The following is a 26,294-nucleotide window of genomic DNA, read 5'->3' as shown; positions in this document are numbered from 1 at the left end:
TGGAACTCACACCTCTTATTGGAGTCTCGCGGACGCCTTCCTCCGTGAGACACTTTCGGGGGCTTCCTGTAGTTGACCATATTGCAGGTCGCCCGATAGACATTCTCTCGCGAGTCTATCAAACTGGTATATTCCGTGAACTTGGGCTCATAGTCCTTCCGGGGTTTCTTTGAATGGTCTCCCCGGTTGGAGTTTCTTCCGCTTCGTTTGCTCCGCGATTGGCTCAAATTTCGTTCTGGGGCTTCCGCTTGCGGCTGCGGCATGCCAGGAGCGATACTACATCCGGTTTGTACTGCTCCGTACCCAGAGAAATGGGTTTGACTCGGCGTCTGAGCAGACGCGGAAGGCCCATACACACTTGGAGTGAATCGGGCTCCTGGAAGCGTGAGGGCTGGTGCGGGAGCTTGCGAAGCAAAGCTCGGCGCAGTCACGGAAGGCGTTGGAGCCGGGGGAACTCCAAAGGCCTGCTGGTAGGCATCCTCAAGGTTGATGATTCCCTGAGCTTTTGACATGAATTCAGACAGCGTTTCTGCCCGTCTCCTTTGCATTTCCCCCCATAGCAGGGAGCCGACAGTAAGGCTCGATTGAAGGGCGATCAGCTTCATGTCATCGCTGACCTTGGTTTTTGCAGCAGCTTCCATCATTCTCTGAATGAAAGCTTTGAGGTTCTCAGTGGGTTGCTGCTTGATGTTGGTTAAGGAACCAACCTCCATGTCGTGGTCGCGGGCAGCAATAAACTGCCTCCTAAACGCGGACTGTAGCTCCTTCCAACTGTGGATTGATCCGGGAGCTAATCTTTTCCACCAGTCCTCCGCGGACTTGGTAAGGGTGAGTGAGAAGCACATGCATTTGGCGTCCTCACTGACACGCGCCACTTGCATCATTTTATTGTATTTAGCTAGGTGGGTACGCGGGTCTGTCCTCCCATCATATAATTCTATGTGAGGCATTTTGAAGTTATCCGGGAGGGACGTTTCCGCGATCCTCCTAATACATGGTTCCGGGTCTTCCTCCTCAGAGTCTGACAGGGCCCCACTTTGCTTCCGGACCAGCTTGGTCAAGGCAGCAATCTGTTCCTCGAGCCTCTTCGTATCACTTTCCGGGAGGTCACGTCCCCGGAGCTTGTCATTAATATGATTTCGGAGGTCATCTCCGCGAGGCCGGGCCTTTTCTCCTTTGGCCTTTTCATACTTGGCCTCCAACCTTCTTCTTAGGTCCACCGTGGACCAGCTATCTTCGGAGTGCGAGTTCGCAGCCCGACCGTCCTGATTGACGGAATCACTGGGGCGATTGTTCCTTCCCCTAGGCCTGGGTGCCTTAGCACCGGGCCCTTTAGGCACAGAGTGCCCCCTTGGGGCTGAAGGACGTCTGGGCTTAGGAGCGCCAGAGATCTTCTGCGCGCGGGGGGGGCAGTCGGCCTGGTGATTCACGCCTTTAGGAGGTGCAGGGGCGTCAGCGCGCACAGGCTCTCCAACTTTTTCTTTGCCCTTGTTAGGGGCGGCTTTGGATGGTCCAGCAGCGGCTGGATCCGGCATGGGGGCATCAGCACCACCTAGAACAGAGGCATCCTCGTCCGAGTCGCCTAGATCTCCGAACTTACTTTGGAGGCGTTCCATCATGCGTTGCATTCTTTCGGAGACGCGCTCCTGCTCAGCAAGCTTGGCCTTAGTGGCCACCAGTTCTTCGGCTACTTGGACCAGTTCTGGGTCCTTCTCATAGTAGCAGCCGTCCTTGTAATAACCGTCTTGGACATACTCTTCTTCGTCTTCTAAGTATGTTGTATCTTCGGTACTGACCCGATCCTGGCGGGATGTCGGGTCTTCACCTTGGTAGTCTAAGGGTTCGCTTTGCACCACATCTTCCATCACGGTATCGGGGTTGACCGTAGCATTTTTGTCTACAGCGGATTTTCTCGTAGTCACCATCTCTTTAGCACGAAGTGAATACAAAAAACGTACACAGAAAAAGAGCTGACTAACAACTTCCTACAGCTCTCAATGAAAGCACCAAAATGTTTACCGAGTTTTTCGGAAACGAATAACTAACAGAATAATAAAAAGATAAGAACTGTAGAAATGCTTAAATGTAACTAAACAAACAGTGTTTTTACGTGGTTCAGGCGTTAACAAGCCCTAGTCCACGAGTCGATGTTATTATACTTGGGAAAGGTTACAGTAAGATGGCTGGTGCACAAGAACTTCACACAGTCACAGTGTTTCTCTCGGGTTCTCTTGAAGAAGATGGAGCTAGAGAGATTTTAGTAGAGTTTTTGCTATATGATTTGTTCGTCCCTCTTCTTGTAAAATGAAGGGGTCTTTATAGCTAGGGTTTTGGATTAGGGTTTTTCTCTACGTACATGAGTCTTAATTACACCAGCCATAAATAGGGATACAATTACTGTAGTAGCATGGCTACAAGACTCTATGTGGGTATATTTACGTGAAAGTATGGGGAACACACAAAGTCAGCCGTCTTTTCCAAGTTGTCAGCGGAACAGTAGGCGAAAAGGTACCCTTAGGCGTGCTGGGATGTGTGCGGCTTTGACCTGACGGGCGTGTCAGGCGGGATCCTGTGTCAGGCGGATATCATTCCAAATATACCTCCTCCAGGACTCCACCGTTTGGCTTTGTTCCGTGCGAGGCACGGAACTGCTTCCGCGGAGACCACTCGAAGAGCTTCTCCTGGAAGGAGCTTCCCCGAAGGATACCCCTTCGGGAGTCCGGGAGAGTTGACGAGTTTCCGTAATGTGTTTGCTTGGAAGAGTAATCCGGACACTAAACGGGAGAGGCGAAGCCTTTCTGTTCATCCGCGAGCTCTGGTCACCTACCGTGAAAGACATCGATAATTCTGCTTCCCCGAGGTCATCAATCTAAACGCTATCCGGAAATCTGGATAACAACATGCAAATCCACTTTTACGTCCAAAATTATGTTTATTATTCAACTATGTGGTTTTTATAAAACGATCATGCAAGTAAAATGGGTAAAACGAGCATTATTCTTTTATGGCTTTATGAATAGTTAAGAATAATTGCATGTTATGTGTAACGGTTATTATGTGTGCATGGCCCATGCACACGTGAGTTGTGTGAAAGGGCAAAATAGTAATTTTATGGGCCTAAGAAATGTTATTTTGATTATGTTATAGGCTCGTTGAAGGATTGTGAAATTTCTTAGCTTGGACCTGAGGTAAGGAAGTTAGATAGATTCTATGATTTTATGCTATGAATGGTAAGACTGTTGTATGAATGAATTGTTATGAATTATGAATGCCATAACGTGATGATATGTTGAATGCGATATGTGTATGGATGTTAGATACATCAAACCAGTTACGATGTTAGATACATCAAACATAATACGATGTTAGATACATCAAGCAGATTACGATGTCAGATACATCGAACGAGTTACTAAGGACATTGAGACGTAACTCCTAGGGCGGACGCGCCGAGGTTATTCAAGGACCAGTGATCTCCTCGTTACCTCATAGGGTGACATGGACAACTAGCGATCCATGCTCATCATGTATGCTGTATGTTTGTGATATGATGATATGTCACTATTATGTTATGATATGATGATATGTTACGATTATGTTATGATATGATGATATGTCACTATTATGTTATGATATGATGATATGTTACGATTATGTTATGATATGATGATATGTTACGATTATGTTATGATATGATGATATGTTACGATTATGATATGATATGCCATGATGTTTTAGATGAACGTTAGTGTTTGTATTTGTTGTATTCTTACTTGCTTATTTGTTTGTACTTCCTTACTGGGCTTTTAGCTCACCCCCTTACTTTCCTTCCAGGTAGCAAATAGGATTTCTTTATGGCACGCGTGGTGACGTGAGGAGTTCTTTCATCATGGGGTGTATGGCGTGGGGTAATCCTATGGACGGAAAAACGATCAACGTAGAACGCCATTTAAATTATGTTTTGTTTTTAAGAGACTTTCCTAAATTATCAGTGGGACTCAGTTATTTAATTTTTGGTTTCTTTGAACTTTGCATAAAAATCTATGTTTTATTTTAAAACTTATGGTGCCAACTTGCATGGTTTTAAACAAGTCCCCCTGAGACTTTGATAATGAATGTTATTCTTTTATGAACTATGTTATGCGAATGTTTTGTAAGTATTAGTCTAGGGCGTTCGTTACACTAGGAGCGTGACTGTCACCCTGCTTCGGCTCCCTCTTTTCTGGCCTGTGGGAAGTCCTTCTTCAGATGGTTGACACTCCCACAAGTAAAGCAGACCCTGATCCTGCACTCCCCCTGATGTCGTCATCTGCACCAAGGACACACTGGAAAAATCATCCAGTTGTCACACCTGCTCTGACGGCCACTAAATGCACCATGGGCCCTCCTATCCGAGCTAGGAGGAACGAAGGAATCTGGGGCCTTCCTCTTCTTTTCACTGGGGCCACTACCTCGACTGGATCCAATAAAAGGAGGCACCATCCTCCTGGCATCGCACCTAGCAACACCCTCCCTCCAAATCTGATCCTCGGCCCCCTTAGTAGTAAGTGCCTTGTCCACTACCTGAGCATAAGTAGTAGTCTCTGGGTCTAAGGTATTCTTAACATCACAGGTGATCATAACATTCAATCCTCGAATAAATATATCCCTTCTTGCTGCATCTGTCAGCATCAAGTCTGGCGCAAACTTCGCCAACCAGACAAATTTAAGAGCATACTTGATAACGGCCAACCGGTTCTGAGTTAGGTTGATGAACTCGTCAACTTTCGCAGCTCGGACTACTACTCTATAATACTTTTCATTAAAGATGTTTCAAAACTCTTCCCAAGTCATAACTGCCACATTCCTCCTCTGAGTCACTACATCCCACCAGATGCGGGCATCATCTCTGAACATGTAGCTGGCATAAGCTACCCTCTTGTTCCTTTCCACCCTAATAAAATCCAGGATGGAGGAAATCATATTCATCCACTGCTCTGCCCATAATGGGTCGGGTCCACCCTCGAAGGTGGGAGGATACTGCTTCTTGAACCTCTCATACAAAGGTTGGCACCTGTTCTCCATAACAGGCTGAACCGCCACTTCGCCATAGCCTGCTGAACTAACAACCCAATGGCCTAAGGAGGGGCCTATTGCCTCAACTGTCGAAGTTCTTCCTCAGTTCGTTGCAATCTAGCTTCCATTTTGGCAAACATCTGTTGACAATTTTGTGGGGCAGGTGGAGGGTCCATAACCTGGTTGTCATCCTCGGCCCTGCTGCCGTAGAGTCTCGATGATTGTCGAGGCATCTCAATAATATGCCTGTAATCAATGACACCGCTTATCAGGCATGATAACAACATCGAAAACCACCTCCCAAATCGCATCAGCTAACCATAAATAGCAGTCCACATAATACAAAAATAGCATATAACACTCAACGTGCCAAGCCCTCGCATCATGCATATGTTAACTCATTCATCATGCTCCCTATAAAATAAGCAGGCAAATAGGGCATTTTAGGACATAATCAGGCACATAATTCAATCATTACCAACCAACCCTGAGTCGAGCTTGTCACTAAAAGCTAGCATACATGTTCGATCAATCTCTAGGAACCATAAACCTTGGCTTGCTCTGATACCAAGTTGTAACGCCCTACTACCTTAGAGTCGTTACTAAGTGAGTTTAAAATGTGCATTTAACTTGCCAATCAAGAATTTAGGTCAAAAGTGTAACTAAACTGTATTAAAATCACACAATTTGAAAATGTAGCCATTCATTGAAAATTATGAAGTGTTCAACATTCGGGATCCCCAAAATATTGTTTATAAATATTTACAACTCAAAAATATGATTAAAGTCGACTATACGACAAAATATAATTTAGTAAAATACATCTCCCAAAAATAACCCTGGTCGTGGCAGCCAGGCAGGCCAAACATGTATGCGCCGCTTCATGCTCTCCGTAGTCATGGTTGGTCGACTTTCCCCCTGGACCTTACTTGCACCCTAGAGCACCCGTGAGTGGAAGTCCAGCAAGAAAACTCACACAAACTATTAAACTAATCGCCAAAATGTAACACGCAAGTATACGCGGTCTAATAAAGTAATATATGATAAGTCAAGTGTCGATCCCACGAAGATTGATATTAATTACCAATAATTAACCTCTAATTCTAATTGATTTGAATAATAATTTCAGATTGATAGATAAAATAACTATTACTAAAAATTAAGAAACCTACTAAACACTTAAAGAAATGCAGAGATGAAATTTGATTTAATTCAATTGATTCAAAAGTTAGGGCTTTAGTTTCATCAACCATCCACTTATGATTTCTAACCAATTCTCAAGATTTCTTAATTCTATCGTGGTAGCAGATTATAATTATCTATTATAGTCTTGTTAGGATCTATAATTCTCTACAATATAATGTCTCCTACATCTCTGTGGTAAATCAATATATTGCAGGCTTTAAACACATAATCTCGAAACTACACAATTCATAAAAGTACTTTCGTCTAATATAAAATTGTGATTATTTACCTATAGCATAATTATCCTTCTCTTTTCAGAGTATAGGTTAAAATCATATAAACATGTAAATTATGATCAAACATTCACAAGCATTAAGCATATGATAAATAATCCACAGCAGAAGAAAGAAATTCAGGAAAATTTCATTAAGAGATCAAAAGTTTCAAGAAGAATCCACTAAAACCCTAATAACAAGATTAGTTCAAAGCAGACATAATGAAATCAATCAAATTAAATATAAACATAAACACCAGTAAGAGATTACAGAAGAAAATAAGAAATCAAACTCTAGGTCTTCAATGTTCTCATTCTGCCTCTAATGACTTCTCTACACTTCTAATTATGAATAACATACCATAATTAACTCTTAAAATGTATTTAAAAAAACCCTAAAATGTCGAACAATTTTCACACTTCTGCAGGCCACGTTCAGCCACACGCGCTGCGGCCCTAGCATCCAAGCACCGCGGCCCGCCTCTATGCTCCAGCGCAGGCACCTTCTCTGACTTTAGCGAACACTGCGGCACTTCCCTCAGGCGCCGCGACCCTTCAAAAATCCTGAAACTAGCCTTCTCTGCTTCTCCCTTGCGCTGCAGCTCTTCATTCAAGCGCCGCGGCCCCTCTAATTTTTCAAAAAACTTGATTCCAAACTCCAAATCAACGAATTATCTCCGCAAATGAGTCTTCAACTTTCTTCTTGTCGACTTTTAGCACAAATTTCCCAATTTCAGCTGATTTTTCAGTCATTTCCCAAACTTCCCATTTTCTTCTCCTATTTCCTGCAAACATACCAAAACAAGCATAATACCGCATAACGCTCCACCAAAATGACTCAAACTTACCCTAAACACATGTTAAAACTATGCTAAAAATGGACTCATCAAAAACATATGCATATCTTTCACTTAAAACATAGTCAAACCGCCAACAAGCTAAACACATACGGCCATGCCGTCCCAGATGCTTTACTAGGCCCTGGGTTCGTGGTCTGCACCGTGAGGATATCCCACGTATCCTTTAGGGTCTCACCCTGGAAAATCGCATTCCGCGTGCTAAACGCTGCTCCCGGCCCCTTGCCGTTCCCAGCCCTCACCGTTCCCAGCCCTCGCCGTTCCTGGTCTTCGCCGTTCCCGACCCTATGCCGTTCATTCAGATATACGCACACATAACATAATTAAACAAATACTTAAACACATGTTAACATAATCAATGGGGCGATGCCCTGCACACAATCATATAGGGTTGTGCCCTGCAACATAACTATGGGGCCTCGCCCTACTCTACGGGTAGAGAAATTTTCTTACCTGTGTTCCAAGCTTCTTGAGCATCGAAATCCAAAGCACAATCCTCTAACCCGAGCCTCGCTAAAACCTAGTCACAACACATACATAACACTCTCATTTCTAACAAATTCATAATCATCCCCCAGAACCAATCCCATGCTCTCGGGACCTCTCGTTTCCCCACACAAGGTAGCGAAAGCATCTCCCGAGCCCCCGAGCCAACTGGAGGAGTTTTTTAGTGTGTCCATGGTGGTTCTAGTGGCTGTCAGGGAGGAAGTGACAACTGGAGGAGTTTCTCAGTGTGTCCATGGTGCAGACGACAACATCAGGGTGAGTGCAGGATTAGGGCCTGCTTTGTCTGTGGGAGTGTCAATCATCTGAAGAGGGACTGCCCATGAGTCAGGAAAGAGGAGTCCAAGCAGAGCGACAGTCTCGCTCTTTCCAGGGTATTTACTTTGACTCAGACTGCGGCGGAGGCTAGCCCCTCGGTTGTGATAGGTCAGATTTCTAGTGCTGGTTCTTCTTATACTGCATTGTTTGATTCGGGAGCTACTCATTCGTTTGTGTCTGCTAGAGTTATAGATCAGTTGTGTAGACCTAGTGTTTTGTATGCTAGGAGTTTTCAGACTTTGTTGCCAATTAGAGAATTGGTAGTCTCTAGGAGGTGGATTAGAGCTTTACCAGTAGAGGTAGATGGTAGGGAATTGTTTGTTGATCTGATTGAACCTGCGATAGATGACTTCGATATGATCCTAGGGATTGATTGGATATTGAAGTATGAGGCGACGATTGACTACAAGCGCAGGATGGTAACTTCTAAACCAGAAGGGGAGGTACTGTAATGCCTTGGATAGCCAAGACCGCTACACTGTGTACTTATAAAGGTGCAGGACTTGCTAATCAAGTCATTAATTTAGAAAACGTGTCACTAAACATGTATGAGCTAGGGTTAAGAAGGATTTTGGTCTCAAAAGTTTCATTTTATATAAGTAAACAATTTTATACATGGGATCCCAAAAATAAATAGAGTTTAAAAGTTGGTTTACAGAACTCCCAAAATACAGACAACCCTTAGGCAAAATAGACATTTCTGGTTCTCGCGTCCCTGCCTAAACCCCAACCATGGCGGTTGAGCAGCTGGTCATGTACATTCAGCTCGCAGAGCTCTCCAAGTCAGGGCTGATCAAGCTTGCACTTGCCTTTACCTGCACCATGTAGCACCCGTGAGCCAAGGCCCAGCAAGAAAACATAATGCGCAACACAAACATCAATAACAATTAATCAATTCTTTAAGCATGATCAACCATTAAATGTTCCACATTAACTATTCAGCACATACTCAGAATCAAAGATGCAACTAATCACAAATATCATTCAAGTCTCATAATAACAAGGTCACATAATAGTCAGGGCCGACAACTTAGGCCGCTCCCTCTGTTTACCCCACTGACTCCGGCCCGCTTCAACTGAGCTCAGTGCATAATAAGCTGTCCTCGGCTACCAGTGACCAAGCCGCGCCCTATGTGCTAGTTTAACCCTTGGCACTCTTAAGTCGTTGGTTCACTCTTTACATGGCATAATTCCATCCTTTCAAGTATGCATATTAGGGAGCCCTTAGTCCCATTACAAATACACAACCGGGCGCAGTTTTCTTACCTTTAGTTTTTACGTTCAATGCTCACGAGCGACGCTCCTCAAACACGATTCGTTCCCGAGCCCTAGCTTTAGCACCTAGTCACAACCAAGGTATTGGGTTCCATTAATATTCAAGTAAGGATTCCCGGGTACAATACTAGCTTCCGGGACATCGAATTTCTACCAAGCACGGTGGGGAAATTGATCCCGAGCACCCTAGGCTAGACTCCCGCGCCTAAAATCCCCAAATGTTCAAAAATGCACCCAAGGGCTGCAGCCCTTGAAGCCTAGCCACGACCCACCTCTAAAACAGAGCCCAAGGCCCCCTGCTTGTAGACACACGCCGCGGCCTTGCCCAAGGACGCCGCGGCGCTCTCCCCTGGCCGAGCCTCCTTGGCTCTTTTGCTTCATAGGGCCATAGCGCTCTAGAACAGAGTCGCGACCCTTCCCTTCATGCCCAAAAAACCACCATTTCTAGAATCCTAACCCCATCCAAAACCATTCCAAAGCATCCTAACTCAAAATCCATTAATCACAAAACTTTTATCATGACTCTAACAACATAAGCCAACAGAAATACAGCCCAAAAAACCTACACAAACCCCATTTTGATTCCCTGAAACTAGCAACTCTAAACACCAAAACCAATCATGAAAAACTAGAATTTAAACCTCTAAATTATGAATTGAAGCTTACCTCTTCTGCTGAACCACTTCCTGGATAGATTCTTGAGCTAGAATCCAAGCTTCTCAGCTTAATTCAATCTTTAAACATTAAAACCATAAACACCTCAATATTCAGCCAAAACTCATAATTTTAACTCCCAAAAACAAACTCAATTCTTTCGTTGATCCTGGTTGAGTTTCCTTAGCTGAGCACTGGATTTAACCTACAGGTTTCCAGCTCAAATCACTAAAGTCCAGCTAATTTCTCTTAAGTTTTTTTGTGGTTTCTTGGGAGAGAAAAGAGAAGAGAAGAGAAGAGAGAGAGTATGAGTCAGTTTGTGTTTTGTTCCCCTTTTTTCATTAACTTAGTCTAATCCTAATCAGTTAAGTCAATCTCGAGGCTCGGGGTACCGAAAACGTCCACGAGGGCAAAATGGTAATTTTCCCTAATATTCCCGCCTATGCTTTCTATCATCAAATATATCTCCATATATTTATTTCCATAACCCGATAGTCTAAATAACTACCCCTGACTTATCCAAAGTCAAATGCTAAGCCACGTTGTGACTTTTCCCGCTATCGAACTCCCTGGGATCACCTCAAGTCGCTCACTGCAAATCCACCCACATAATAATGTGGTTCCCACAGATATAACATTTGATCACATTTACATTCAAATAATCATACAAGCATGCATTGAATCAACAAATTCACTCATAAGTTAATTATGCCTTCCCGGCATACTAATCAGGGCTCTTAAGCCATATTAGTGATTTTGGGTCGTTATAGGTACCCTTTGTATTTGTGGGGACAGTTGGTGGAACGCGAATACCTATGATTTTAACACTGAAGGCTAGTGACCTGATGCAGGAAGGTTGCATGGGATTCCTAGCAAATGTCGTGGATACCTCTAGGGTTATGTCGGTTGGACCGGGTGAGATCAGACTGTTGTGTGAATTTCCAGATTTATTTCCAGCAAATCTGTCAGGGTTGTCGCTGTAGCGGGAGATTGACTTTGTTATAGAGTTGGCGCCAGGGGTGGAGCCAGTATCTAGGACACCTTACAGAATGGCTCCAGCAGAGTTAAAAGAGTTGACGATTCAGTTGCAGGAGTTACTTGATTTGGGGTTCATCAGACCAAGTTTCTTGCCATGGGGTGCTCCTGTGTTGTTCGTCAAGAAGAAGGATGGATCTCTTAGGATGTGTATTGACTACAAGGAGCTGAATAAGTTAATCATTAAAAACAAGTATCCACTGCTTAGGATCGATGATTTATTTGATCAGTTACAGGGAAGAGCAGTGTTTTCCAAGATTGATCTCCGATCAGGTTACCATCTGTTAAGGATTAAGGAGGATGACATACCAAAGACTGCTTTTCGAACAAGGTATGGACATTATGAATTCCTGGTTATGTCCTTTGGATTAACCAACGCCCTAGAAACTTTTATGGATATGATGAATAGGGTTTTCAAAGATTATTTGGATAAGTTCATGATTGTGTTCATCGACGACATCTTGGTGTACTCTAAGTCAGAGACAGAGCAGCATCTGCCGTTGGTATTGCAGCGGTTTAGGGAGCATAGGTTATATGCTAAGTTTAGCAAGTGTGAGTTCTGGTTACTGCAAGTTACATTTCTGGGCCATATCGTCAGTAAGGGGGGGATTCTGGTTGACCCAAGTAAGATTGAGGCAGTAAGAGATTGGCCTAGACCGAGCAGTGTTCCTGAAGTGAAGAGTTTTCTGGGATTGGCAGGATATTATCAGCGGTTTGTTGAGGGGTTCTCCAGAATAGCTACACCGTTGACAGAGTTAACAAAGAAGAAGACAAAGTATGTCTGGACAGACAGATGTGAGAAAAGTTTCAAAGATTTGAATCGGCGACTGATCATCGCGCCAGTGTTGAGTCTGCCGATAGATAATGAGAAGTTTGTGGTTTATTGTGATGCTTCCGGACAAGGTTTAGGGTGTGTGCTGATGCAAGCTGGTAAAGTGATAGCCTATGCATCGAGACAGTTAAAGGAATATGAGCAGAGATATCCCACACATGATCTGGAGTTGGTAGCAGTGGTATTCGCACTTAAGATTTGGAGACATTATCTTTATGGTGAGAAGTGTGAAATATACACTGACCATAAGAGTTTGAAGTATTTCTTTACTCAGAAGGATCTGAATATGCGCCAGAGACGGTGGCTGGAACTGGTTAAGGATTATGATTGTGATATCCTTTACCATTCTGGGAAGGCTAATGTAGTGGCTGATGCATTGAGACGGAAAGGCCCAGGACAGTTGTTCAGTTTGAGGTAGATATTCGATAAGCTAGCTGAGGTGATGACTAGATCAAGTATAGAGTTGGTGGTTGGCTGGTTAGCTAACATCACTCTTCAGTCTACACTCCTTGAAAGGATCAAGGAGGCGTAGGGAAAGGATTCCCAGTTGAGAGGTCATAGAGAAAACGTCTTAGTCGGAGCGACTAAGGACTTTTCTATTTCAGAGATAGGGTTACTAAAGTACAAGGGTCAGATCTGCGTTCCGATGGATTCTGATATCCGGCGGGAAATCTTAGATGAATCGCATACCATTCCCTATTCCTTGCACCCGGGTACGACGAAGATGTACCAGGATTTGAGAGCTTTGTATTGGTGGTCGGGCATGAAGAGGGACGTGGTGGATTATGTGGCCAAGTGCTTAACTTGTCAGCATGTCAAGGCTGAGCATCAGAGGCCAGCAGGGTTGCTGCAACCTCTAAGGATTCCAGAATGGAAGTGGGAAGATATCACCATGGACTTTGTGGTTGGTTTGCCGAGGACCGTGGGACAGCATGACTCGGTGTGGGTGATTGTTGATAGGTATACCAAGTCCGTCCACTTTTTTCCTGTTAGGACGACTTATACTGTGGAGTAGTATGCTGAGTTGTATGTGAAGGAAATTGTTCGACTTCATGGGGCTTCGAGGTCGATAGTATCCGATAGGGACCCCACCTTCACTTCTAAGTTTCGGGAGAGTCTGCAGAAGGCTATGGGCACGTAGTTACAGTTTAGTACCACTTATCATCCTCAGATAGATGGATAGTCTGAAAGAATGATTCAGATATTAGAAGACATGTTTCGAGCCTATGTGTTAGATTTCAGGGGATCTTGGAGTAAGAATCTCCCTTTGATTGAGTTCACGAACAACAACAGTTATCAGGCGACTATCGGAGTGGCTCCATATGAGATGTTTTATGGAAGGAAGTGTAGATCACCTATCCATTGGGACAAAACGGGTGAGAGAAGTTATTTGGGTCCTGAGATGGTTCAAAGGCCAATGAGGGGATTGAGAAGATTAGAGCGTGAATGCTCGCCTCCCAGTGTCGCCAGAAGAGTTATTCAGACCTGAAACGTAGGAGCGTGAAATTTTAGGTTGGTGACCATGTGTTTTTTAGGGTTTCTCCTTTGAGAGGAGTGAAACGGTTTGGTGTTTAGGGCAATCTAAGCCCTAAGTTTTTTAGCCCCTTCGAGATTTTGGAACAGGTTGGAGAGGTAGCTTACAGGTAGGCGATGCCTCCAACGTTATCAGGGGTTCATGATGTTTTTCATGTATCCATGCTCCGGAAGTATGTGTCAGATACGATGCATGTGTAGAGTTATGAGAATTTGGAGCTGGATCAGGATTTTCCCTATGAGGAGAAGCCGCTTCAGGTTCTTGACCGGAAGGATATAGTCTTGCGGAGCAAGACCATCGCCTTTGTGAAAGTATTGTGGAGGAACAACAAGGTTGAGGAGGCAATGTGGGAACTTGAATCACAGATGAGGGAGCGGTGTCCCGTATTGTTCAGGTAATTTCGAGGACGAAAATTCTATAAGGAGGGGATAGTTGTAACGACCCAAATTTGCTAATAAGGCTTAGGACCTTGATTAGCGTGTCTGGAGGGAAATAAGTGAATTATTGTTATGATATGTGAATTTATGTGAATATGTGATTAGAGATGCATGTTTAGTTGAATTAAATATGGATGTGGGCCCTATTCAGATATTAGGGGCATGTTTGTAATTTTATCCCGTTGAGGGCATAAATGTGATAAATGTGATATATCTGTGTAGCATGATCCGAGACAGTCCTAGGGAGCCGTTAGCCTGGAAGTCACAACGGGGTTGAGAATCTGACTCGGGGCGAGTCGAGGGGTAATGCGGGTATTAGATGTTTTATGGGGTTATCGGGTTATGGAAATAAATATTTGGAGATATATTATAGGTTAGAATGTTTAGGAGGGAATATTGGGGAAATTTACCATTTTGCCATCGGGGACGTTTTTGGTAACCCGAGCCTTGAGGTAACCTTAAAAACCTAAGTTAAATAAAACAAAAGAAAGGAAACACTCATAAACTTATAGAAACCGACCCAAAGATACTCTTCTCTCTCTTTATGTTCTCTAAGTCTTGGAAAGGGAAAATTGTGGTGGAAACTTAATCAAACTAAGGATTTCAGCTGGAATTTTTGGGAGCTTGAGGCTTGGAGCTTGGAGAATTGGCTTAGGGATTCACTTCTGCTTAAGGTAAGCTTTTAATATGGTTGAGTTGTGTTGATTTGAAGCTGGTTTTCTGTTGAAATATTAGAGTGTTGCATGTGTGTTGGGTGAAGGATCACTCTTGAGATTAGATGAGATTTTGAGCTAAGTTCTTGTTAGGTTTTTCTGCTGAAACTGTTTTAGGACTTTTGTGATTAATGGTTTGCATTGTTTGGTTGATTTTGGGATAAATTGGCTGGGTTTTCGTGGGATTAATGGAGGATTTTTTCTGGGTTCGAAGGGTCGGGCCATGGAATTATTCTTGCTGAGCCGCGGCATTCCTTAGCTAGGGCCGCGGTGCGCCTGCCTTGATTTGGGGTTGTATGTAGGGCAGGGCCCTATATGATTGTGTTGCAGAGCGTAGCCCTTTGATTGAGTTTGTTCGTGTTTAGTATTTGCTTTACTATGCTATGTATGCATATGGGTAAATGTTCGGCAAGAGCCGGGAACGGCCAGGGGTCGGGAACGGTGTTAAGCACATGGAGTGCAAGGCCGAGTATGGCAAGGGGCCGAGAGCAGCGTTTATCACATGGAGTGCGAGTTGCCAGGGCAAGACCCTAAAGGATACCTGGGATATCCTCACGGTGTGGACCGCGAACCCAGGACCTGGTAAAGCGCTTGGGACGGCATCGTCGTATGTGTATAGCCTATTGATGGCCTATTTATTTGCTAAGTGTTTGATATGCATATGTTATCTGCTTGTGAGGGTTTTCTTGCTGGGCTTCGGCTCATGGGTGCTCTGTGGTGCATGTAAGGGCAAGGGAAAAGTCGACCAACCATGATTACGGAGAGCGTGAAGCAGCGCATACATGTTTGGCCTGCCTAGCTGCCACGGCCAGGGGTATTTTGGGAGATGATTGTACTAAACTTAGCTTTTTTCGTCTAGTCGACTCTGCTTTTATTTATGTGTTGTAAACATTTCTAAACCGTGTTTTGGGATCCCAAATGTTAAACACTTTATGATTTTCAGTAAATGGAATTATTTTCAAAGTTTATGACCCTGTTTATGGTTTAATTACACGTTTGTCTTAAAACCTCGATTAGCGAGTTAAATGCACATTTTAAACTCCCTTAGTAACGAGTCTAAGGAAGTATGGCGTTACAACAACAACTAAAGGATTATGAACATAGATATCCCACTCATGATCTAGAGTAGCTGCAATGGTCTCAGCACTAAAGGGATGGAGGCATTACCTTTATACACTGACCACAAGAGCTTGAATTATTTCTTCACACACAAGGATTTGAACATGAGACAAAGGCGTTTGCTGGAATTGGTGAAAGATTATGACTGTGAAATCTTGTATCACTCGAGAAAAGCCAACGTGGTGGTAGATGCCTTAAGCCAGAAAGGTCCAGAACAATTATACAATTCGAGGAAGTTATCCAAGGAATCGACAGACGATATGACCAGAGCAGGAATTGAGTTAGTGATCCACAACTGATGAAGATTACAGGGGATGTCCTACCTGGGGTGGCTAAGGACTATTCAATATCAGATATAAGCTTACTAAGGTATAAGGGCCAGATTTGTGTTCTGATGGATGATGTTATCAGAAGGGATATTCTTGATGAATATCATACCACCCCTTACTCTCTACATCCATTCACCATGAAGATATATCAATATTTAAGATCGCTATATTAGTGGTCTGGGATGACGAGAGATGTGACAGAATATGTGGCTAGGTGCTTGACATGTCAATAGGTTAATGCTGAGCATCAAAGACTAGCGACGCAATTACAACCTTTGGATATCTCATAATGGAAATGAGAGGATATCATAATGGATTTTGTGGTTGGGTTGCCCAAGACTGCGGGTCAACATGATTCAGTGTGGGTTATCATGGATTGATACACCAAATCAGCTCACTTCTTACCAGAGAGGACGACTTTTACAGTTGAACAGTTAGCAGATCTCTATGTGAGAAAGATAGTGAGCATTCATGGGGCTCCAAAGTTGATTATATTAGATCGGGACCCCACATGTACTTCCAAGTTTTGGGGAAGTCTTTAGAAGGCTATGGGTACACAAGTGAAGTTTAGCACCACTTATCATCCTCAGGCAGATGGACAATCTGAGAGGACGATACTTATATTAGAGGATATGATGCGAGCATGTGTGCTGGACTTCGAATGGTCATAGAGTAAGTATTTTCCTTTGATAGAGTTTTCTTACAACAAAAGTTATCAATCGACCATTGGAGGGGCTCCTTACGAGTTCTTGTATGGTAGGACATGTAGATTTCCCATTCACTGGGACGAGATGGGGGAAAGAAAATACTTGGGTCCTGATGTAGTTCAGAGGACCAGTGAGGCTATTGAGAAGATAATACCTCGGAAGTCTGCGTCTCAGAGTAGACAGAAAAGTTATTCAGATCTGAAGTGCAGGAACGGGGAGTTCCAAGTGGGAGACTATGTATTTCTTAGAGTTTCTGTAACGACCCAAATTTACTAATAGGGCTTAGGGCCTTGATTAGCGTGCCTGGAGATCAATAAATGATTTAACATGTTCAAATGTGAATTTATGTGAATATGTGATAGAGATGCATGTTTAGTTGAATTAAATATGCATGTGGGCCTCGTTTGGATATTAGGGGTATGTTTCTGATTTTAGCCCGCTGAGGGCATAAATGTGATAAATATGATATGTGTGTGATATATATCTGTGTAGCACGATCCAAGACAATTCCAGAGAGCAGTTAGTCAGAAAGTCACAACGGGGTTGAGAATCCGACTCAGGGCGAGTCGATGGGTATTTTGGGTATTAGATGTATTATGGGGTTATCGGGTTATGGAAATAAATATTTGGAGATATATTTGAGGTTAGAATGTCTAGGAGGGGATATTGGGGAAATTTACCATTTTTCCCTCGAGGACATTTTTGGTACCCCGAGCCTTGAGGTAACCTTAAAGCTTAACTTAAATAAAACAAATCCTAGGAAGCTTTTGGAGACTTAGAAACTGACATTCACTTTCCCTTCCCAGCTGAAGATAGTTTCTAATCTCTCTCATCTTTACTCTCTAAGACAAACTCAAGGAATCAAGCAAGGGAAAGAAATCAGTCAAGAACTAGAATTGCGGCAGAGCTTGGGAGACTAACCAGAAAACCAGGATTTGGAGCTTGAGGAATTGAAGTTTGGAATTTAGGGGATCAACTCTGAATCATAACTCAACAAGGGTAAACTCTAACTTTGAGAATTATGGTTGATTTCTACTGTTTTCTTAGGAAATGCATGTGAGTAGGATTTGATCTGTTCAAGGGTGTTTAGCTGAGTTTTTGGAGCAGGTTTTTGACAGGTTTTGATGTTGAAACTGGGCTAGAACCTTTGTGATGATTATCTGGAATTTCTAGTTTGGTTTTGGGTGAGATGGTTTGAAGAATATGCGGGAAAAGATGGAGATTTATGGGTTTAGAGGTGAGGGCCGCGGCCCTAGGAGGGGCATGCCGCGACCCATGTGCACGCAGGGCCTTGGGAGACCAAGACATTCAAGACGCACCGTGGCGCTTGGCCAAGCGCGCCGCGGCCCGTGCATGTTTCAGTGAGGTGCTAGCCTCTCTTTTGAGGCTAGTTGTGGTGCTTGTGGGGTAGGGTCGCGGCTCTTAGTGCCATTTTGTGTTTTCAAGTGTGTTTAGGCTTGGGAACTCGAAGGTTAAGGCTCGGGATGGATTTTATCACCCGGATTGATAGAATTCAAGGTCCCGTAGACTTACAGTTGGCCAGGAGATTGGACCAGGAAAAGTGCAATTAATGGCCAAGGTAATAATGTGCTAGTAAAAGACTTACAGTTGTTCCATCGTAATTGTGGATTTTTACCGGCACAAAAACGCGCCTAGAAAAGTGTCTCCTGTGGTGAAAAATATGAGATTACACTCTTGAAATTATAGATAATATATTTACTATGTAATTTTAATAAGTGTTCATTGGTAATTTAGGGTTGTTCATAGATCAATTTGGTCAGAATTATCATTTTTTTTAATCAAACAAATATAGTAGTTTTTTTTTTTAAAATTCAAAACCAAATCAAACTAAATAAAGAATTAAACCAAACCAATCTACTGAAGAGAAAATTGGTTTGGTTTGGACTTGTTGTTTGTACTTTACAATTGTTCCAATTTTTTTTTACAATTTTACATACTAAATTCAAAATCTTAACAACATAATATACCATATACCAAATTCACAACCCATAAAATATTCCAAATGCCAAATTAACAAACCAATACATATTATATATTCATTATCCAACATTTATCTTCTTAAATGAATCTAAAATTATAAAAAACAATACACATAGAAAAATTGAGGAAGGGGCTAGATAGACACACTATGGAAGCCAGGAAAAGTCCACCTCCATGCGTCTTAAGTTTGGAGCAATGACCCCGAAATTTTTTTAAAGGGGAGAACGACTCAATAACCTTCACTGAAGAAGATGCACAGGGTGTGCATTTTTTGCCCAACGACCCTTTGGTACTGACTGTACAGCTGGCTAAGATGAGGGTGCATCGGGTCCTAGTAGACAATGGGAGCTCCGTAGACATCCTATATCGCCCAGCCTTAGAGAAGATGGGACTGAGCATCTGGAACCTAAAGCCCTCCAATACCTCCCTATATGGGTTTACAGGGGACTCGATACAGCCCCTAGGTGCAATCCAGTTAGCCCTCACCATGGGATTGCAACCCAGACAAACAAATGTAATGAAAAACTTTGTCATGGTAGACTGTGCCTCAGCCTTCAATGCGATATTAGGAAGACCATCTCTAAGAGAATTGAAGGCAATAACCTCAGTATACCACTTCGCCATAAAGTTCCCAACTCCTAGAGGAATAGGGAGCGTGAAAGGGGAACAGAAGGAATCGAGGAAATTTTATAACACATCCCTCCGCATAGTCATGAAACCGCTAGTACCCATGGTCATGGTGGTGCGTGGAGACGCAAACCTGCATGAGTTAGACCCCCGCGTTGCTGAGGAGATCAGAATCAAAACACATAAGGGAGAGATAAATGAGCTATGCCTAAAAAATCAGAAATTAGAAGAGACAGTGCGAAAAATGCTAGAAGTACTCTATTGCATGGCACAAACAATATCTGATGTACCTTCCACCATGAATGTAGGAGAAGAACAGGGAGAAAAGGAAATGAACGTCCCCATTGACAGTCAGAAAATCAAACATCCAAAGAGTAATTCTCCACATTTGGAGCACCATGAAGGTTCCTTACCACAAGTGTGGTCAAGAAGTGGGGGGCACACTGTAATGACCCACTAATCTAGACTAATTGGACCATTATCAAAACTATACATAAAACTTACATTTTTACGAAAATACCATAATTTATTGAGTAACTTGAAAATAAGAGTTATTTACAAAGAAACAGAATACTAAGAAGGATTATGGGATCCCATTGTTTTTAAAACAAAACATGATTTAAAATAAAAGACATTACATAATAATGCGGAAAATACACATAAAAACCATAAAAACATAAAAGGAGACTATATCCTCGAATCGAATAACGCTCGGCCCCTTGACTCCATTCATCATCGATACACATCCTCCAAGCGTCACGAATCTTACCGCCTCTAAACTTATTTTCCTGCACATAAACAGAAAGGAGTGAGCCTAATGCCCAGCAAGGAAAACCTAACACATAGTCATATACATAATTTCATAAGAAAACATAAAGACATATCATAACACATAATTCACTTATTATAATGGCCATTATTACTTGGGGTCCCATAGACTAAACAAGCTTATGCCCATGAGATTAGTGGGGTCCTACCAGCTAAATAGGCTTATGCCCACAATCCTTTTGGGGTCTTGTTAGTCAAATAGGCATATGCCCAAGCCTACAACATACACATCAATAACATATAACATATGAAAACATAACACATAAAATAGCATAATCATAAACATGTAGATTCTAGCCTATTTTCCTTACCAAAGTTACCGAGATTATGGACTGAGTTGGGATTGTTGGAACACTCCTAAAACCATAAGAAAGAGTAAGTCTAAAGAAAGGAGATGAAATGAAAGAGATGGAAAGACTAAACCATAGAAAACATACTTACCAACTTATATGCTTAAAAGCTTGGATTCCCTAACCAAAATAAGAATAAGGTTAGGGGACTGAGTAGAAGGTTTTGAGAAAGGAAATAACATAAAAATACAGAAAAGAACTAGAGTTTTGGGTTTACCTCAAAGATTGCAAGATCAATCTAACATCCACCGAAATACTATAGCACTCACTTACTTCCCAAAGTGTTTGATAAGCTTATGATGTTTAAGCTTATAGTTTTTCCCCAAACCAAGTGTTTACACTCTCACACTCACTTAACACTAGCAGCCTCTGAACTTAGAGCAAATGGTGAATAATGGCTGGGTACTAGGTCCTATTTATAGAGTTTGGGAATGAAAATATCTTGATTTTACTTGAATAAAAATAATGGCTTTTTAGGTGAAAATCATTTGAATAATCGTTCAGCAGAGGCTGAAGACTCGTTCAGAAGATGCTGGACTGTTGAAGGAGTTTGAATGGCTGAAGGGAAAAGAATTCAAATGTATTTGAATTCATGCTGGTGGAGGCGATATATCGCCCCCTATAGGCGATATATCGCCTGGACCTTTGTTCCCGAGGCGACCGTGCATCGATTCGTGTTTTCCGTATCTACGTGCTGCGACATATCGCCCCCTATAGCTGCGATATATCGGCATACGCTGAATATTTAAACATGAATTTACACATTTTTAGCTGAGTTTGAATGGAGTAAACAGCCTTGACTAAGCCCTCAACGTGCTCAAAGCTGCTGACTGACCCTATACATTCAAACTTTTACCCTTATTTAATTTAATCCTCAAAAATACTTAATCCTTAATTACCATTCAAAACATGTGCTTAAAATCCTATTGGTTGATGTCTAAACCTTATAATATAATAATAAAATCCTTAATATCAGACACATTTATCAAACCTTAGGTTATACTTAATATTCTTAAACTATAGGTTAAACTTAGAAAATCTATAAGTACTACTATGAGTGTCCAAATAACTCCCGGTCTGAACCAAAAATCCAAAGTAACAATGATAACACTAAACATACTATAATACTACTAAACAATTAGCTAAGTAAAGTTCTTGGACTCTACAATTCTCCCCTACTAAAAAGAATTTCGTCCTCGAAATTTACTTACCAAATAATTCCGGATACCGGCTCTGCATGTCCTCTTCCAACTCCCACGTTGCCTCGCGTTCAGAACTATTGCTCCATAGGACTTTAACTATAGGAAAGCTCTTGGACCGTAACTGCTTCATCCCCCTATCTAGGATGCTAACCGGTCGTTCCTCGTAACTTAAGTCCTTCTGGAGTGCTATGGTGTCGTACTTGAGGACGTGAGATGGGTCTGACACATACTTGCGTAACATCGAGATGTGGAAGACGTTGTGACTATCGGCTAGTGCTGGCGGTAGGGCTAGTCTATACGCAACTGGTCCCACTTTGTCCAATATCTCAAAAGGACCTAAGAATCGGGGACTGAGCTTGCCTTTCTTCCCTAACCGCTTGACACCCTTCATAGGAGATATCTTCAGGAAGACTTGATCTCCAACTTGGAACTCCACATCGCGTCTCTTGGTATCTGTATAGCTTTTCTGTCGGCTTTGAGCAGCAAGCATACGCTGTCTAATAAGCGTTACTGCTTCTTGAGCTTGCCTAACAGCTTCGGGCCCTAGAAGCTGCCTTTCTCCTACCTCGTCCCAGTGCAACGGTGATCGGCACCTTCTTCCATATAGCAACTCATAAGGTGCCATTCCGATCGTCGACTGGTAGCTGTTGTTGTACGAGAACTCGATCAGCGGTAAGTACTTGTTCCACGATCCTCCAAAGTCAAGTACACATGCGCGTAGCATATCCTCTAAGATCTGAATCGTACGCTCTGACTGCCCATCTGTCTGAGGATGGAAAGCTGTACTAAGACTTAACTTAGTACCCATGGCTTGCTGTAAGCTTCTCCAAAATCTTGACGTAAACACTGATCCTCTATCTGATACTATTGTCTTGGGGATTCCATGCAATCGTACAATCTCTTGGATGTAGATGTCTGCATATTGGTCTGCCGTATAAGAAGTCTTAACAGGCAGAAAATGAGCTGACTTGGTTAGTCTATCTATGACTATCCAAGCAGAATCATGCTGCTTATTTGTCTTTGGCAGACCCGTCACGAAGTCCATGGCTATATCGTCCCACTTCCATTCCGGTATGCTAAGCGGTTGCAATAATCCAGCAGGCCGCTGATGCTCCGCCTTCACTTGCTGGCATACCAGACACTTAGATACATACTCCGCTATGTCCTTCTTCATCCCTGGCCACCAATAGACTGCCTTGATGTCATGAGTCATCTTGGTAGACCCTGGATGAACCGAGTATGGGGTGTTGTGCGCTTCTTCTAGGATCGTCTTCTTAATACTTTGATCGTCTGGCACGCATACCCGATCCTTATATCTCAATAAACCTTGACTGGATATTGAGAAATCTGTAGTCTTGCCTTCTCTGACTGCGTCCATGTGCGTTGCTAGTGAATCATCATGTCTCTGACCATTCCGTATGTCTTCTAGCAGATTCGATTGGATAGACAAGTTAGCCAACTTGCCTACAATCACTTCTATTCCGGCACTGATAAGCTCCTGTTGCAGTGGCTTTTCTATTCCGGATAAGGCTGCTAAGTTCCCATAACTTTTTCGGCTAAGTGCATCGGCAACTACGTTTGCCTTCCCCGGGTGGTATAGGATTTCGCAGTCGTAATCCTTTACTAATTCCAACCACCGGCGCTGCCTCATGTTAAGCTCCTTCTGAGTAAAGAAGTATTTTAAACTTTTGTGGTCCGTATAAATCTCGCACCGTTCTCCGTAAAGATAATGGCGCCAGATTTTTAACGCAAAGACCACCGCTGCCAACTCCATATCGTGAGTTGGATAGCGTTGTTCATACTCCTTTAACTGACGTGACGCGTAGGCTATCACCTTGTCATTTTGCATCAGTACGCATCCCAATCCTAACTTTGATGCATCACAGTAGACAACGAACTTGTCGTTGGGTGTTGGGACACTAAGTACTGGTGTTGAGCAAAGCTTATCCTTAAGCAACTGGAAGCTTTCCTCACACTTATCACTCCAGTTAAACTTTTGTTGCTTCCGGGTCAGGTTGGTGAGTGGAGTGGCTATCTTAGAAAAGCCCTCTACAAACTTTCTATAGTAACCTGCTAGCCCTAAGAAGCTTCTTACTTCCGACGCGTTCTTTGGTCTAGGCCAATCTTTCACGGCCTCTACCTTCGATGGATCTACTGCAACTCCGTCTTTCGATATGATGTGCCCGAGGAACGCCACTTGTGAGAGCCAAAACTCGCATTTCTTGAACTTCGCGTAGAGTTGGTGCTCCTTCAATCGCGTCAAAATCATCCTCAAGTGTTCCTCGTGCTCTACTTCATCCTTGGAGTAAATTAGAATGTCGTCGATGAACACAACGACGAATTTATCCAGGTAGTCCTTGAAGACCCTATTCATTAAGTCCATAAACGCGGCTGGCGCGTTAGTAAGACCAAAAGACATAACCAAGAACTCGTAATGTCCATAACGAGTCCTAAAGGCTGTCTTGGGGATATCTTCTCCCTTTACCTTGAGCTGATGATACCCGGACCGTAGATCGATCTTAGAAAATACAGTCGCGCCTCGGAGTTGATCAAACAAATCATCAATCCGAGGTAGCGGGTATTTGTTCTTAATTGTTACTTTATTCAGCTCTCGGTAGTCTATGCACATGCGCATACTTCCGTCCTTCTTCTTCACGAATAGTACCGGAGCTCCCCACGGTGAATGGCTTGGCCTAATGAAACCCAAGTCTAGGAGTTCTTGTAGCTGCGTCTTTAACTCCTTGAGTTCCGTAGGTGCCATCCGGTATGGTGCCTTAGAGATAGGCTCGGTGCCCGGTACTAATTCTATCGTGAAGTCTATTTCTCTAGTTGGTGGCAATCCTGGCAAGTCATCGGGAAATACTTCTGGAAATTCTTGTATGACTCGAACATCTCCAACTTTGAGTGATGTCTCCTTCTCCACATTCGTGATGTTGGCTAAGAATGCTTGACATCCTTTCTCCATAATTCTCTGAGCTTTGAGAGATGATACTAACGGTGTGCGTAGTCCTGAAGCTTGTCCCATGAAGCACAGTTTCTGGCCGTCAGGAGTCTCGAACATCACCTTCTTGCGTCTGCAGTCGATCGTTGCGCCATGCCGTGCTAGCCAATCCATGCCTAGTATGACGTCGAAGTCCTTGATCACCAGCTCTATCAGGTCTCCTTCTAGTTCCTTGTCCTCAATCTTGATTGGTACGCCTCGTATAATTCGTGATGATAGAACTACTTTGCCCGAAGGCAACTCGGTTGCAAACCTAGTTCTAAATCTTTCACTAGGTTTGTCTAGTTTATCTATCATTCCTAACGAAATATACGAATGGGTGGCTCCCGAATCAAATAATACATGACATAATTTATTGAGGATGGAAACCTGACCTGTGACCACCTTGTTGCTAGCATCCGCCTCTCCTTGGGTTAAAGCAAAAACCCGAGCAGGAACCATCTTTTCGTCCTTCTTTCCTTCCGGCTTTTGGTGAGGACAATCTTTCTTGCGATGCCCCTCTTGACCACAATTGAAACACTCCTTGGTGTTGGCACGGCATTCTCCGGGGTGCTTCTTCTGACATTTGGCACAGGACGGGTATTCCACATAGCCCGACCTATTTCCCCCATTATTTGGTCGTGCCCTTTTATTGTTGTCGGCTTGCTTGTTGTCAGGATGCCTTCTCTTCTGTCCGTTACCGTTGTTGTTGGACTGAATGTTGCTGGACTGATTGTTGCTTCGACTGGCCTGAGGTTGGCTCTGCTGCCTAGGTTCCGGCTTGCTGGCTTCTTCTTTGCTCACGTTGGCTTGCAACCTTTCTACTTCAATTGCCGTCTCAAGAACGTCGGCATATGAAGTGTTTCCTGGGTTTGCTAGTTTAACCCCCATCTCGATCTTCGGGCGAAGTCCTCTAACAAACTTGTTCACCCTTAGATAGTCGGTTGGAACCAACTCTGCTGCGAACTTCGCTAAGCGATCGAACTGACGAGCATATTCCGCCACTGTTAAGTTCCCTTGCTTCAGATTGGTGAACTCCTCAACTCTCGTAGCAAGCACTGCTGAATTGTAGTACTTCTTATGGAAGAGCTCCACAAATCGGGTCCACGTCATGGTGGCAGCATCGTGGGATTGCTGGACCAAGTCCCACCATATCCTGGCATCTTTCTTGAGCAAAGATGAGACGCAGGATATGCGGTCTGCATTACTAAGGTTCATGTGGGCTAGGATTGGCTCCACATTCCTTAGCCATTCTTCTGCTTCAAAGGGGTCCGTAGTCCCTTCGAAGTTCGGAGCGTGCTGCTTGCAGAACCTCTCGTACACCGGCTCCATATGCTGTACAGGATAAGGAGCGTAGTTCGTCATAGGCCATCCCCCATACGGACCAACTTGTTGGGGTGCTGGGGCCATTGGCTGTGGCTGCGGCTGCGGCTGTGGCGGAGGCTGAGGCTGAGATTGAGCCTGTTGGCGTTGTTGCT

Source organism: Humulus lupulus, chromosome 5 (genome assembly GCF_963169125.1).
Source record: "Humulus lupulus chromosome 5, drHumLupu1.1, whole genome shotgun sequence".
Lineage (NCBI taxonomy): Eukaryota > Viridiplantae > Streptophyta > Magnoliopsida > Rosales > Cannabaceae > Humulus > Humulus lupulus.
This window is presented reverse-complemented; position numbering follows the sequence as displayed.